The sequence below is a fragment of the Mastigoproctus giganteus genome, chromosome 3 (assembly GCF_048544385.1).
Source record: "Mastigoproctus giganteus isolate SK-2022 chromosome 3, ASM4854438v1, whole genome shotgun sequence".
Taxonomy (NCBI): Eukaryota; Metazoa; Arthropoda; class Arachnida; order Uropygi; family Thelyphonidae; genus Mastigoproctus; species Mastigoproctus giganteus.
In genome coordinates this window covers 72,788,070-72,804,484 of record NC_143577.1, presented here as the reverse complement: position 1 = coordinate 72,804,484, position 16,415 = coordinate 72,788,070, and the positions used below count along the sequence as shown (strand labels likewise).

The 16,415-nt window shown below is 35.0% G+C and overlaps 1 protein-coding gene across 1 annotated transcript in view; it reads left to right on the top strand.

Annotated features, from left to right (window-relative positions):
• Nucleotides 1-16,415, top strand: part of LOC150088081 (calpain-5-like) — a 153,017-nt gene that overhangs the window by 41,927 nt on the left and 94,675 nt on the right. The window lies entirely within an intron of this gene.

Here is a 16,415-nt window from a genome sequence, read left to right as displayed (position 1 = left end):
TGACCTGCAATTCAGCTTAGAACCTTGCCAGTAATTCCGACGTTATACAGTATACAGTAACCTCTCATGAGAAACTGAGTCAAATACCTTACTAAAATCCGAATAAACTGTGTTGAAATTGTTCCCTACAACCAGCTGAAGTAAGTGAACCAAAATATCAGAGGATTTAACAAGTAAAGAGCAATGTTGAGAAAAAGTTGCAAGTTAGGATTAAATTTGAATGTTTCTGCAATCCTGCCCAGACATAATAGGAGGAAGTACTCATTGAGAACCTTGTCAATCAATTCAGCTCTGGATGGAATGTGAAGGGCTCATGGGGTAAAATTTTTTTTTCAGCAAGATCTATGCTTGTTATCAGGTGAGCCTGCATATACAGGGATGAGATACACTTAAGAAAGTATACAAGAATATTTGCTGATGCTGTCAAGCAATTATAGGTGGGTTAGAAAACTGCTAGCTTAGTGGAATGCACAGACCAATTGATTTACAATAACTGCTGCAGGCAGAGGATGAAAGTGATTTTTGCATTGCTTCTGTTGGAATATGCAACAGCCTGGAAAGCAAGGTGTTGGGAGGGGATTTCAAGCACTGCTGTGGCATCATGAAACAATCAAATACATGGGTTGTGTTAAGATAACTAAGAGTAAGAACATGTGCATGTACACTAATGCTAGGAGCACAGTAAATAAATTTGATGAATTTGAAGTACAAATTAAGTCATCAAATGCAGACATTGTGGGAATATCAGAGACATGGTGCCACTCAGAGATCAGGGATGCAGAATTTGAATATGGGGGGTTATGCTCTTCAAAGTGAGTCAGTTTGGAGTGACATAAGCACTGGGAAAACAAAATGACAGTAGGAATTTGTTATAGGCCTAATGACTGTGTGAGTACAATGAGAAACTATACAGAGAAATAGTATGGTCACTTAAATCAGAATTTCTTATAATTGAGGATTTTAACATTCCAGATATTGACTGCAACTTGTGCATTGGTCACTCACATGCTAGCACTACTTTTGTGGATTTATTGGATGATTGTTTTGTACAGAAATATGTTAGTAAAATAATAAGAGGAGTTTACCTCAATATAGTATGTAGAACACTTCCGTATGATACCTTCCAGAAATTAAAACGGAAAAAACGAAAAAATCGACAATTTACCGGTACATTAGAGTAAAATATAAATAATTAAATAATCAATTTAACACAATTCAAATCAATTTAAAACAATTAAAAATCAAATTAACGCAATTAAAAGAATCGAACGAAAATATTCAAAACGATTTTCCTTCCTGAAGCTGACAACGCTTTTCGACCGTACGTTGTGATCACAGGAATGAAAATTACCGAATCGGGTTAAACCTGAAACTTAAATAGTGATTATTTGTCTTCGCGCATGCGCGTAAAGGTCCACGTATCGGAGATCAAATATGGCCGTCGAACATTAACAGAATTCTCGTGTAATTTAATTTCAACGGTTTCTGCAATTAATAGTCGCGTGTAATTACGTTGAACATTAAGTATTTTGGCCTCGTTAAATAAACAAGTATGTTTTTCGTTAATGGCATGAAAGGCTAATTCTGACGCTGCTGAACGAGAAGCACGAACTGAGGCTTCATGTTGATTTACATGAATATTAAGAGAAAATCGCGGCGAACCTTGGTAAGATGAGTCGCAATCACCTCAAGAAATGTTGTATACCAGATCATTAATTTGTGTTGCGAATGCAGAAAGAACCGAGCGATTGTTCAGTATAGTGTGTAACTTACATATTGGCCTAGCTACAATTTTAAATTCGGTATCTTTAAAGAATCTGTTAAGCTGTTTGTGCCACTGTTCAACATATGGGACAGAAATAAAGTATTTTTTGATATTACTATTGTTGATTGGTGTAGTATTTTGTATCCTATCCTTAGCCTGTACCCTAATTCAGTTTATTGTGGTAATCGAATAACCCCTGTTTAAGAATCTGCTAGTTAATATTTGTATTTCTGAGTCCAAAGCAGATTCCGTCGTTGAATATTTATAGGCATTTAGAAATTGATTAAAGATAATCGATCTTTTGTAGGTGAACGGGTGTTAGCTATTATAATGTAGAAGCATACCGGTGTTTGTAGGTTTTCGATAGATGCTAAATTGTATTTTATTCGAGTCCCGGGTAAGCGTGAAATTTAGAAAGTTTAATGACTTTGTATCCGTATCCTCTCTTTCCAATGTAAATTTGAGTCTAGAATGAATATTATTAAACGAATGTAAAATGTCTTGGATAGTACTACTATCGGTAATAACTAGAACATTGTCTAAATACCTCCCATGGTATGTGATACGGGGTCGAAAAGGTGTCAAATGTATATGCTCAATCATTGAGAGATAGATCTCTGACATTAAGCCACTCAGGCTCAAACCCATTGGTAATCCAAAAATTTGTTTGTACACCTTGTCTCGAAAGGTGATGTAGTTGGCTTCAACTAACAGTTTAATTAAGTGAAAAATTTCCTTAATAGGTAGCTTCATATAATTAATCGGTGTCGAGTTTTTATTTAACATATCCCAAATAATGTCTAATGTGTATTCAACGTTTACATTCGTATATAACGAGGTAACATCTAGTGAGAATAAATTGTCATTGTCGCCTAGTCTACAGTCTTGAAGATTATTAAATAATGTATCGTAGTTCTTAATCCCAAATTGTATTATCTGTCTAAAGGGTTTTATGTTATATACATGTATGGCTAAGGATGAAAATGCCGAGTTCCTGTAGGAAACAATAGGTCGAATAGGAAATCCAGTCTTGTGTAATTTTACCTGACCGAAAAGTGCAGGAATATTGTATGTTCTGGACTTCAATTCCTTTAACTGAACCATAGTAATGTAGTCGTTTTTTCGATACGTGGTTAACGTTTTATTGTATTGATTGACCAAATTGGTAAACAGTGCCGGGTCTACTTCACGATAAGTGGAGGTATCTGACACAACTGAATCTAACTTATTAATATAATCATGTTTATCTAGTATTACCACTGTATCTCCTTTATCTGCCCTCTGTATAATAATGTCCTTATTTCCCACCTCGAAAACTACCTAAAAAACAATGTGTAATTGATATTGAATTTGGACTTCGTAATGTTCCACAAAAAGATGTATTTATTGAACAAGTTAACCAAGTAGTGAATAACATAAAAGTAACGCGACTTCCTAAATTGAATACACATGACAGTTCAGCTTTACGAGAACTTCAGGGAAATAAGGACATTATTATATAGAGGGCAGATAAAGGAGATACAGTGGTAATACTAGATAAACATGATTATATTAATAAGTTAGATTCAGTTGTGTCAGATACCTCCACTTATCGTGAAGTAGACCCAGCACTGTTTACCAATTTGGTCAATCAATACAATAAAACGTTAACCACGTATCGAAAAAACGACTACATTACTATGGTTCAGTTAAAGGAATTGAAGTCCAGAACATACAATATTCCTGCACTTTTCGGTCAGGTAAAATTACACAAGACTGGATTTCCTATTCAACCTATTGTTTCCTACAGGAACTCGGCATTTTCATCCTTAGCCACACATGTATATAACATAAAACCCTTTAGACAGGTAATACAATTTGGGATTAAGAACTACACTACATTATTTAATAATCTTAAAGACTGTAGACTCGGCGACAATGACAATTTATTCTCACTAGATGTTACCTCGTTATATAAGAATGTAAACGTAGAATACCCATTAGATATTATTTGGGATATGCTAAATAAAAACTCGACACCGATTAATTATACGAAGCTACCTATTAAGGAAATTTTTCACTTAATTAAACTGTTAGTTGAAGCCAACTACATCACCTTTCGAGACAAGGTGTACAAACAAATTTTTGGATTACCAATGGGTTGGAGTCTGAGTGGCTTAATGTCAGAGATCTATCTCTCAACGATTGAGCATATACATTTGACACCTTTTCGACCCCGTATCACATACTATGGGAGGTATTTAGACGATGTTCTAGTTATTACCAATAGTAGTACTATCCAAGACATTTTACATTCGTTTAATAATATTCATTCTAGACTCAAATTTACATTGGAAAGGGAGGATACGGATACAAAGTCATTAAACTTTCTAAATTTCACGCTTACCCGGGACTCGAATAAAATACATAGCATCTATCGAAAACCTACAAACACTGGTATGCTTTTACATTATAATAGCTATCACCCGTTCACCTACAAAAGATCGATTATCTTTAATCAATTTCTAAATGCCTATAAATATTCAATGACGGAATCTGTTTTGGACTCAGAAAAACAAATATTAACTAGCAGATTCTTAAACAGGGGTTATTCCATTACCACAATAAACTGAATTAGGGTACAGGCTAAGGATAGGATACAAAATACTACACCAATCAACAGTAGTAATATCAAAAAATACTTTATTTCTGTCCCATATGTTGAACAGTGGCACAAACAGCTTAACAGATTCTTTAAAGATACCGAATTTAAAATTGTAGCTAGGCCAATACGGAAGTTACACACTATACTGAACAATCGCTCGGTTCTTTCCGCGTTCGCAACACAAATTAATGATCTGGTATACAACATTTCTTGAGGTGATTGCGACTCATCTTACCAAGGTTCGCCGCGATTTTCTCTTAATATTCATGTAAATCAACATGAAGCCTCAGTTCATGCTTCTCATTCAGCAGCATCAGAATTAGCCTTTCATGCCATTAATGAAAAACATACTTTTTTATTTAACGAGGCCAAAATACTTAACGTTCAACGTAATTATACGCGACTATTAATTGCAGAAACCGTTGAAATTAAATTACACGAGAATTCTGTTAATGTTCGACGGCCATATTTGATCTCCGATACGTGGACCTTTACGCGCATGCGCGAAGACAAATAATCACTATTTAAGTTTCAGGTTTAACCCGATTCGGTAATTTTCATTCCTGTGATCACAACATACGGTCGAAAAGCGTTGTCAGCTTCAGGAAGGAAAATCGTTTTGAATATTTTCGTTCAATTCTTTTAATTGCATTAATTTGATTTTTAATTGTTTTAAATTGATTTGAATTGTGTTAAATTGATTATTTAATTATTTATATTTTACTCTAATGTACCGGTAAGTTGTCGGTTTTTTCCGTTTTAATTTCTGGAGGGTATCATACGGAAGTGTTCTATGTGCTATATTGACGTAAACTCCTCTTATTATTTTACTAATATTATTATCAACATAGAACATATTGAGTATTACAGCTCTGATTCATACTATCTACAGAAATATATGTTAGAGAAGCAACAAGAGGAAGCAGTACTCTTGGTCTAATTATCAGTGGCGATTCTTCATGCATTAAGAACCTGCAGGTAAAACACTCTCTGGGTGACAGTGATCAGAATGTGCTAATGTCAGATTTACTTAAAGACATACGTGCTGTAAAGCGAGGGCTTTTGCTTTCGTAAGGTGACTACATTGGTCTCAGGAGTTTTTAAATTCTATATGGTGAGACATGTTAAAATCAGCAAATTCTAAATGGGAAGCATTGAAAATGATCGTAGAAGCTACTAGGCTTTTCATACTAACTAAGAAATACTGTTCCAGGCTTAGACCTAAATGGTTGTCAGATGAACTGATGAGACTTGTGGCAAAGAAGAAAAATGCATGAGATATATATATTTTATCAGGTAATACAGAAGCTTTTGGTAGACGTAAACTAGTCTCTAATCAAGTTACAAAGGAGGTGAGGCAAGCTAATGCAGATTACAAGAAGTCTCTGGCAAAATGTGCCAAGAAACACAGCAAGGACTACATTAACAATATTAGGAAGGGATTGAATCACATTGGTCCACTTGATGTCGATGGTTTAACTGTTGATGATCTTGTTCAAGTTACTGACAAACTGAATGGGTATTTTGAATCTACATTCACACATGAGGAGTTCCTTAGGGAGAGCAATTCCAGAAGTTCATCTAACAGGGAGCTAAATAATTTTGTGAGAACTGAAGAGGGAAGTGGAAGAGAAATTGAAGCTTAATGCCAAAAAAGGCACATGCGGTGGATAGGATCTATCCAATTATATTAAAGGAAGTAAGAAACCCTTAGCCATAATTATGAGAGAATCTTTCGATTCAGGGAAGTTCCATATGGACTGGAGATGTGCAAATGTACTAATCCCAGTTTACAAATCGGAATAAAAAGGAGACGAAATAATTACAGGCCTGTTTGCTTAACTTCTGTCCCAAGGAAAATAATGGAGCCTCTGGTTAAAGAAGTACTGCAAGACCATCTAGACAGGAACACGCACTGCACAGCATGGATTTGTTTTTAGGGACAATCTTGTGTGACCAATCTGATTGGATATTATGATGCAGTAACAAAGGAACTGGATGCAAAAAATAATTTTGATATCATATACTTGGATTTCAGGAAAGCTTTTGATACTGCTGCACATAAGACCGCTGTACAAATTGGAGCAGTGTAGGGTGACCATATGTCTGGGTTTCAGAGGACATGTCCTCTTTTTTAAGGTATCCTCGGACGTCCTCGTGGGTTTTTAAAATTTGTCCTCGTTTGTCCTAGTTTTTCTATTTACAACTCAAGATTTTCATTCACTTTAAATTTTTACACCCTTTGTATTCATTTAAGCATCACTTATAAGAATGTGAGTGATACCCAAACAAATTATGGTACATATAGTATGGGTACTTTTCTGTTATATCCACTGTGACTGCTGCGCTATCGTCGGGTTTTCATTAAATATCACAGACCACACGTGCTGTCATATCTATGTCAATGGAGAGCGTTATAGCTTATGCTGCCACCAATAGATAGCACAGAAATTACAGTAGCTATAACAGAAAAGTGCCACAGTGCGCACTATTGCAGCAAAAACATTGATAATATCAAAGTATCGTTTTATGTTTTTGTCCCTGGCAAGTAGTTACTACTGTTTTTCAAAAGAAAGCAATGTATGGTATGCAGTATTGCTGCAAAAACATGGGAAAAATGAAGTGCCTAGTAACTAATGAAATGCTTCAAGAACGTCCTTCATTCAAAGGTAAAACTAAGCATGATGTAATCTGTATCATTCGCAATAGTGTTATTGCAAATGATAACCCGCCAGTGTGTTAGAATCAGTTCAGTGCCTAACACATATCGGAATTGACCTGCTAAGGCTCATAGAAGATCCAAAATATAGGAAACAAACCACAGTGTGGCTCGCTGAGGCTACTGTTGCCTAGTAGTTGTGTGAATTTCTGTCAAAAACTGTGTACGCAATTGAATATTATCTCGCACAAGTTGATCAGTGGATGTTGATGTTAAGATGAACTTTTGTATTACAATTGCCAGGACTCTAGACAGAAATGTAGTGAAGAGTAATGTAGTTTAAATGTCATCTTTTCGTGTATATTTAACCTTTCTTCTATATTTTAGACATTCTTTTATTCACATTTTATGGTAATCCCCTGGCATTTTCTGCCGTGAAGGGAATTTGTCACTTACCAATGTACACCTATATTTTAAATTTGGTAGGACAAATAAAGATTTATTTATTTCTGTTGCAAATAAAGGAAAACTTGATTTGAAAGAACATCTGAACATTGAAAAACATAAGCGTAACACCAGATGTGCATCGGCTTCATCAAATGTTTTGGAAAAATTTATTGTACCTAACATGGATGTTAAACTCATCAGAGCTTCTGAAGGCGTGGCAGCATATCATACAGTAATGCATCACCAATCATACTGCTTGCTGGATTGTTGGATTCCGCTAATGAAAAGAATGTTTCACATATTTGTAAAAAAATGTTGTGTGGCAGGACTAAGGCTGAGGCAATCATAAATAATATTTTTGGACCACATACAATTGATCTTGTAATGAATGATTTAAAGAACATACCATATATAAGCATTTCAACAGATGCTAGCAATCATGGTTCACTGAAAATATTCCCAATTTTAATTCAGTACTTTGACTATCAAAACGGTGGAACTAAATGTAAATTATTAGATATAATTAATCAACCCAATGAGCAATCACACACAATTGCAAATATCATGTGATGTTTTAACCAAAAAGAACATTATAACTAAATGTATCTCTTTTTCTGGTGATAACTGTAATACTAACTTCGGTGGTGTCAAAAGAGCTGGAAGAAATAATGTGTATTTTAAACTAAAAGAAAAACTTAATGATAAATTAATTGGAATTGGTTGTCCAGCACATTTTAAATAATACTGTGCATTATAGTTTTGATGAGCTACCAGTCAATATAGAAATGCTGGTTAGGGTAATCTACAATCATTTCTCTATTTATACTGTGAGAGTTGAATCACTAAAGGACTTCTGCAATTTTGTAGAAACAGAGTATAAGCGACCTTTATACTATACCAAAACGTGATGGTTATCTCTCTTTCCAGCCATAAATCACATTTTAGAACTTTATGAAGGTTTTAAATCCTATTTTCTGTCGCTGGAAGATTCACCAGCAATATTGCAAACATTTTTTGAAGATGATATGAATGAGGCATACCTTTTAATTCTCTTATTCATTCATGTCAGTCTTTCAAGAAAATATAAAACGTATTGAAAGAGACTGTATTTCAATAATTGAAGTGCAGAAAATCCTTAAGACTGTTTTTCATTTGCTCAAGGAGAGGAAAACCAATAAATTTCTTCCGTTAAAAGTGTGCTCAATACTAAAAATTGCGACAGAAAAGGGTAAGGAAAATGAAGTCACACAGTTTAGAGTTCAAATCGAGAATTTGTATGGCCGTACTTTAAAATATATTGAATCATGGTTAAAACCATTAGATGAGTTTCAAATCTTAGAATGGATCGATTTGGCAGAAATTCCTTCTTGGGACCAATGTTCATTCCTGCTTAGAATATCTTTGTGAGAAGGGAGTCACAGTCGTTGATGTAAAACTGTTTGATCAATGGCATAATTTAAAGTTATTCTTGGAAACACAACAAGAAAATGAGAAATGGAATATATTAACTGCAAATGAGAAATGGGTGATGTTTTTTAAACAATGTAAACTTCTGAATTAACTTCAGAGTTACTAAAAATTGTACAATTCATCTTTTGTGTATTTGGCCACAATGCAAATGTTGAACGTGTATTTTCATTGATAAATAGTCAGTGGACAAAGGAAAGAAACCAATTAAAAATTGAAGCTGTTAAAAGAATATTATTTACTATATATAATATGCAAATGACGTGAAGAATTTTACAACCACATAATTAATGAACCAAACGTTTTGGCGGAAATTTTATCTTCAAGTAAATATTAATTTCAATGAATTATTAAATGTTTTTTTAAAAGAATACCTATTTAATTTTTATGTCAACAAGATGTATTTTATTTTGCCACTATTTTCTGTTTTTTATCTTTTGCAATAAAAAAATTTATAGTCCTATTTTTGTATTCTTTCTCTGCTGTCCTAGTTTTCTTAAAAAATATATAGTCACCCTATCCATTCTTCAAGACTGTTCAGTTAATTTCATGGTATAAAATTCATGGAAAAAATAAGAAATTGATGAACTACTGCATAAGGAATGTGTTTTTTTGTCAAACTTTAGAATTAAGTTCTGAATTATTAAAAATTATAGTATTTATTCCTTCTATATTCGGTCTTCAATGATGAACATTCAATGACCAAAAGGGAAGAAACCTGTTACAGTTTGAAGTAAATAAAGGCTTATTGTTTACTACACATAATATGAAAAAGAAATGCCAAGAATTTTAAGATCAAATAACTAAACAGCCGAAAATCTTAGAAAATATTCATTTTTTAAAAGTATTAAGTGTATTTTTAAAAGAATGTCTGTTTTATTTTATCAGAAGAAATTTCTATTTTATCAATAAATCATATAACGTTCATAATTTTTTGTTAATAAAAAAGTTTAAAATGTCCTAGTTTTGTCCTCTTTTTAAAAATGGGAATGTCCTAGTTTCTCTAAAAAAATATGGTCACCCTAGAGCAGTGTGGAATTAAGGTCAGTTTACTGCTCTGGATAAAGGGATGGTTGAGTTGAAAACCCGAGAGTGGTTATTAAAGGACACTGCTCTTCATGGACTAATGTTATTAGAGGAGTTCTCCAGGGTTTAGTGCTGGGACCATTGTTGTTTTCTTTGTTTATTAATGATGTTGATGAAAGTATATCAGACTTAATGTCTAAGTTTGCACATGATACAAAGGTTGGCAGGGTGGATAATGACAGTCATCGAGGTGAGCTACTGTAACGAAATATAGAAAAATTGGGTTGATGGGCTGAGAGGCAGTTGAAGTTAACATTGACAAATGCTACATACTGCATATGGGTACCAGTAACCCCAGAGTAACTTATCAACTGTGTGGTACTATACTCAGGGTAGTGGAGAATGAAAACGATCTGGGGAGTAATTGTGCATTCAGACATGAAATTCTCTGAGTAATGCAGACATGCTGCAGGACAGCTCATGAGGTTCCGTCAATGATGTACAGAAACTTTGCTAGCATTGATAAGGAGATGATTATCCCTTTGTATAAGGCAATCTGGAGGCCTTATTTTAGGAATGACTTAGATACTGTACTGTTACTGATGCTGAATATAAACAGCTTTATTTCTTTTCACATATGAAAGTAAAATATTACTAAAATAAAAGTAAAATTACAAAATTAGTTTAGTAAAAAATTACTAAACTAACTTTTCAAAAGAAGTTTTGCATTTCAACTCTTTTCAAATATATATAAGTGCCATTACTCTTGTTAAAAACATTGTCTTTAACCCTCCCTGCCACCCTTCCTTATGCCTTACTAATTTTGAAGTAGAAAAGTCTGTTGCCATAAAAAATGTTTACGGTTTTAAATGTTTGTATTAGGTGAAAATGATTACAAGTAATTTGAATATGCCTCTTTGTCTGTTCAAACTCTTACTTGGTGAGGTGTTTTGTCTAATTTTGTTGTGATATTTTATTTTATGTTTTTTGTGAATGGCCAGTTCAAATATCCCCAAAGAAATAAATTGATCTTTGGAGTGACACTCAACTTTCTCATGATATTTTGTGTTGTCTGGTTCTCATCAGATAACATAGAACATCTCTCTAACTGCACAGATCAAACAATGGATTGTTCATTCTTGGAACCAAAAAATGCATGTCTGTTTCAGTTAAGTTTGTTCCAAAATAGATCAGCAAATGTCCTTCATATCATTTTTCATCAACAGTGTAGCTTTTTTTTTTTTTTTATCTAATACTGCTTGCAAAATGTTTAGCATATATCACTATTAATAGATTTGTCAGGAAAATATGGTCTATAATTGCCTCTCCATAGATGAACACCCACATTGTAATCCTTGGTCGGGGAATTGCTATTCCAACAAATAGAAATTTTCATTGCTCTGATAAATTGTATGTAATACAGTGGATTCCAGTTATTTGGGCCACTGGTTAATCGGTGCAGCTGTTTATTTGGGACAAATCTTAAAGAAAAAAAACCTAATTGTGAAAATAGCCATGGTTTTCTTCCTGGGAATATCCTGCTTAATTGGGGCAGGAGACTGCAGCACTCAATTTCCCTCCCCAATTGTCTGACTGGACCACATAGTCTAAAGCACATTTCTGGAGGTCACAACCATAAAACAATAAAAAAATTTCAGTTTCCGGTTTATTGGGCTTTTCTGTTAGTGCAATCTATTATAAACAGGTAGTAAACTTGATCTTATTGCATTTGCAATAATATTGATAGATGGAATTCTGTGGGTTTTGCATTGTTATGATTTCCTCTTCACTGAACTCTTCAATCATATAAAAACCATAAATCTTCAGAATCTTCTCATCATTCCTATTTTTAAGCTTCATAAACTTGTTACTCCACATCTCACTTGCACGTATCACATTATTTGCAATTTGTGCCTGCTGTGTTCTTTGTTATTGATTGCTTATCTTGTTTATTGTTTTAAATTTTACAACCCCAAAAAAATTCAGTGAAATATCAATTAGTTAGTATTACATATTACAGTATTAATTAAGCTATGTATGTAAGCATAAATTTATTTTGCTAACCTGTGGAAAATATTCTTCTGATTTTCAGATATTAATTTTGTTAATTGGTAAGGTAATAATGTGTTAATTTGTGCTTAATATATCTTTACTTTTATAGTCTGGATAATATTCATCCTATTTTCACTTATTAGAATCGCCATTTAATAGAATTAAAATTAAATTCAAAAATGCGATTACAATGACCGGCATTTGCTACATATCATTTAGTGAATGGTATTTTATTATGGAGAGCCCATCGTAATAAGGTATAATGTATAAGGTATGTTCGTGTTGGACGGCACCTGGGATTTCTCCCATCTCCGCTTGTGTTTCACTGTATCGAGGACAGTACACTGTCAAGCCAGAGACTTGAAAGCGTGTGGGCCATGTCTGTGCAGTGTGATATGTTGTGCCCATTGTTTATCCGGCTTATTGGCCGCCAGGCCCCTAGTGGGGCCCAACGTTGCCCATACCTTGTCACATGGAGGCTAGCCGGGTGTATCCAGTATCACAACAAATTGCTCTGGCAGGTCCTGCCACCTAGTTTCCTGGGATTTCAGTGACTAGGACCTATTAAAAAAAAAAAAAAAAAATTGCATATGACATTAATGCTTAATGGGATTGCTGTTAGGAAATCACTGGTTGGGATTGAACGCTAAAGAGATGTGTTAAAGGCCAAATAGGTCGGGCAAAATTTTGATGTTATTAAATTTAGACATGTGAGGCTACATACTAGCTAATAGTGTTAGTTGTCATAGAGATTTACAGGGAACCAGTAGAATTTAGACGTTGATTAGAATTTGGCGGCATTGTTAAGGGTGTACTTCGGTTGATTTAGTTAGAGAGGGAGGGAGACTGAAGACTGGGGGGAAAACAGATAGAAGAATAGGGACGATAGAGTAGGCATCCCCAAAGAGGTCAGTGGAGACGAGCCCCACCAGGCGAAGTATGGGGGGTAGGCAGGGAGGAGAGGAGACAGAGATCCGTCTCCTCCCTCCCCTGCCTGGGGATGGGGTTTTAAAGGGAACCAGGTTAGAGTACCCAGTTCAGATCGCTGTTGGCAGCAAAGCCGCAGAATGTCTTCATCCGTGTCATGTCCAAGGAGTGTCGAATCCGGTATGAGGGTTAATCTGCCCATCCCGCTCCGGGGGTGGGATATGTTAGCTGGCAGTGGGGAACCCACCAGGCAATGTGGTGGGAGAGACACACATTTACTTCATTCATAATCTGCATTCTCACTCTACTTGCATTTTTTTTTTATTTATTTATTTATTTATTTATTATTTATTTTTTATTATTATTTTTTTATTTTTTATTTATTTTTTTTAAATACTTTTTTCTTATTTTATAATTTTTTTTCCCAAGTTTTTTATATATATGTATGTATATATATATATATTTTTTTTTTTTTTTTTTTTCACTCAACTCATTCATCTTTTTCTCACACACCAGGGGGGATGCAATGATGTGTAGTGTAAATTTAAATACTAATTAAAACTAAGGTTAGTGTGTACTTAACTGTAGCATTTATGGTTTGTGTTCTTTTTCTCATATGCTTACACTTTTGTTCATTCTTCTAGCTCTCATCTCATTTATTCGACTCTTACTTTCTGCATTGCACTCTCTGGGCACCTCAACTTACTGTTATTCTTCAGTTGTGGTGCAGGCCTAGCCACAAGTTTTTTTTTTTGTAGGCCAGGGGAGAATGCAGTGATAGTGTTTATGTGGTTAGTGACTGTTTGTTAGTACAATATATATAAAGTGATGTAAGTTATTTTTAACTTTGTATTCTTTCGGCCAATTACATTTGCTCTTCCACTCATTCCCATTTACTTTCTCTTTCCCTCATGCTAGGTCATTCTTTCTTTCACCAAAACTGCCATTTATTCCCTTTTACCGTAATTCCTAGTTCACTCAGTTCCCAGCCTATTCATTGTCTTTCATTCTCATTCATTCATACTACATTGCATCCCTTTGCTGCTAGCCTGCTGATATTTTTCAGCTAATCTGCTCCCTGTACATCTCCCTCCCCTACGTGGTTACTTATTTGGCATGGGGTCCCAGGTTCCTACACATGGCAGGGTAATCCTGGGGAGGTTTGTCATGTCAGGTTTCTGTCAGGGTGCAGAATACTGCTATCTTGACAGTTTTTAACTCATCGTCTGGGCGTGGTGGGAAACTTGGGCAATTTTACTACTGATTATTGTTTAATTGTAATGTGATTTGATCATACAATGAACCAATCAAAGCACGGGTTCACTGTATTTTTAACTATTTATGTGAAACTTTGCATAATTGGGGCAGCCACTTAATCGAGCCAAAGTGCACTAGTCTCAATGTGTCTCAAATAATCGGAATCCACTGTAGTTTCATTTAAATGGAAGTACACTTCCCTACTGAAGGAGATATCTGAAAAAGTAAGTATTCCATTACAATACAGTGCTTTTGTCACTTGACTTATTTGAAGAGGTATCGGTTCAAGGCTTCTTCAAACTGGTCTGTAGTTAGCTGATCTTAGGCATTCCATTTCCATTTATTACATATATATATATACAATACTTACAAGAAGATATATATACAGTTTTATATACATTAACATTCTCGTTACACATATATAAGCATTTATATATTGAAGCTCCTGGTGCATTGCACACATGTATCCCAGAATCAAGGGTGGCTCCTAGGCAAAAGTCCATCTCCACCTAGTTCATCTATTTTGGCCTAGAACCTCTACAAAGCTAGCCTAAAACCATGTGTGAGGTATTATACCACTGCCAATACAAGGCAGCTGCTACCCGGTGCCCTTCTCTAGGCCTGGGTTTACATTATCTGTTTGTGCTGAATGCACAAGTCCTGCACCCACCTTATCTTAGGCAGACAGAGCAGGCTCCCCCACCCCGTCAGTTATGCCAAATTTTCACCCTGCACAACATTAAAAACTGCCTCTGAATGCACACATGTGCTACCACAGTACACAATGGTGCAGCAATTTGTAAACTCTGTCATCCTGCCGTATCAACAGAAAATTTATTTATTTATTATTTTTGGTCTAAGTCACTGATGAACTTAAACCAAATAACAACAACTGTAAAAGTAGTTAGGCTCTCTTTTTGCATTTATGTAATATCTACACACAAAATTTATACAGCGGACCTCCACTTTACGATTGGTTCAGTGTATGATGAAATCACTTTACGATGGACTCTCCATAATAAAATGCTGTTCACTATACAATATGTGGTAAGCGCCGGTCTTTGTGATCATGTTTGCAAATTGAATTTCAATTCTATTAAATGGCGATTCTAATAAGCAAAAATAGGAAGAATATTATCCACAGACTATAAAGGTAAAGATCACAAATTTACACTTTATTATATTATCAATTAACAAAATTAAATAATATGTGAAAATCGGAAGAATATTTTCCAGAGGTTAACAAAATAAAAACAAATTTATGCTTACATACATAGCTTAATTAATACTGTAATATGTACATATTGACTAATTGATATTTCTTCAAATAGGCCTCTGGGGTTGGGAATGTTCTGATTCGTAATAACTGCAATAGTATAAGACTGGATCAAATTAAAATGATAAAATAAAATATAAAGAATATCAATTATACTATATGGAATAAAAGTGATAAAAACAACCATAGCTTTCAGAGGTGACTGCCTCCTTTATCAACAGTAAGACTTAACTTGCCATGGTATTTCCTTCCTTAAATAACTGCCGGATCATGGCTTGCAGCACATGTTACCGTAGGAGCAGGAACAGTATCCTCCACACGTGCACTGAAACCGGAAATGGCTCGGGATCGTGCTAGGCGGAACTGTTCATCCCATCCAACAATTACAGTTTCAGAGAGGGGATGAATATGGATTCCCCTATCTCTATTAATGGTATTTGGTATGTTGAGGGTCTAATGGTTCCTGGGATTTCTCCCATCTCCGCGTAAGTTCTCTGTATCGGTTAAGCCAGAGATTTAAAAGCGTGTGGGATGTGTACTATGTGGTATATTGTGCCTATTGTTCATCCGGCCTGTTAGCCGCCGGGCCCCAGTAGGGGCCCGACGTTACCAATACCAGCCACGGGGAAGCCAGCCGGGTGTTACCAGTGATTAAAACAGTACTCTGGCAGGTCCTGCCACCTACTTTCCTGGGATTTCAGTGGCTAGGACCAAAATAAATAAAATAAAAATTAGAAAAATAAATAGTCGCGAGGATGTTTTATTGCAAATTTTGGTTTTTGCTTTAGGAGCACTGTTTGGGGTTTTACGCTGAAGGTCTTGATAAAGCCTAATTGGGTTGGGCAAGAATTTTGGTGTGGCTTAGAATTTTGATGTAGGGCTAATCGCTGTGTGA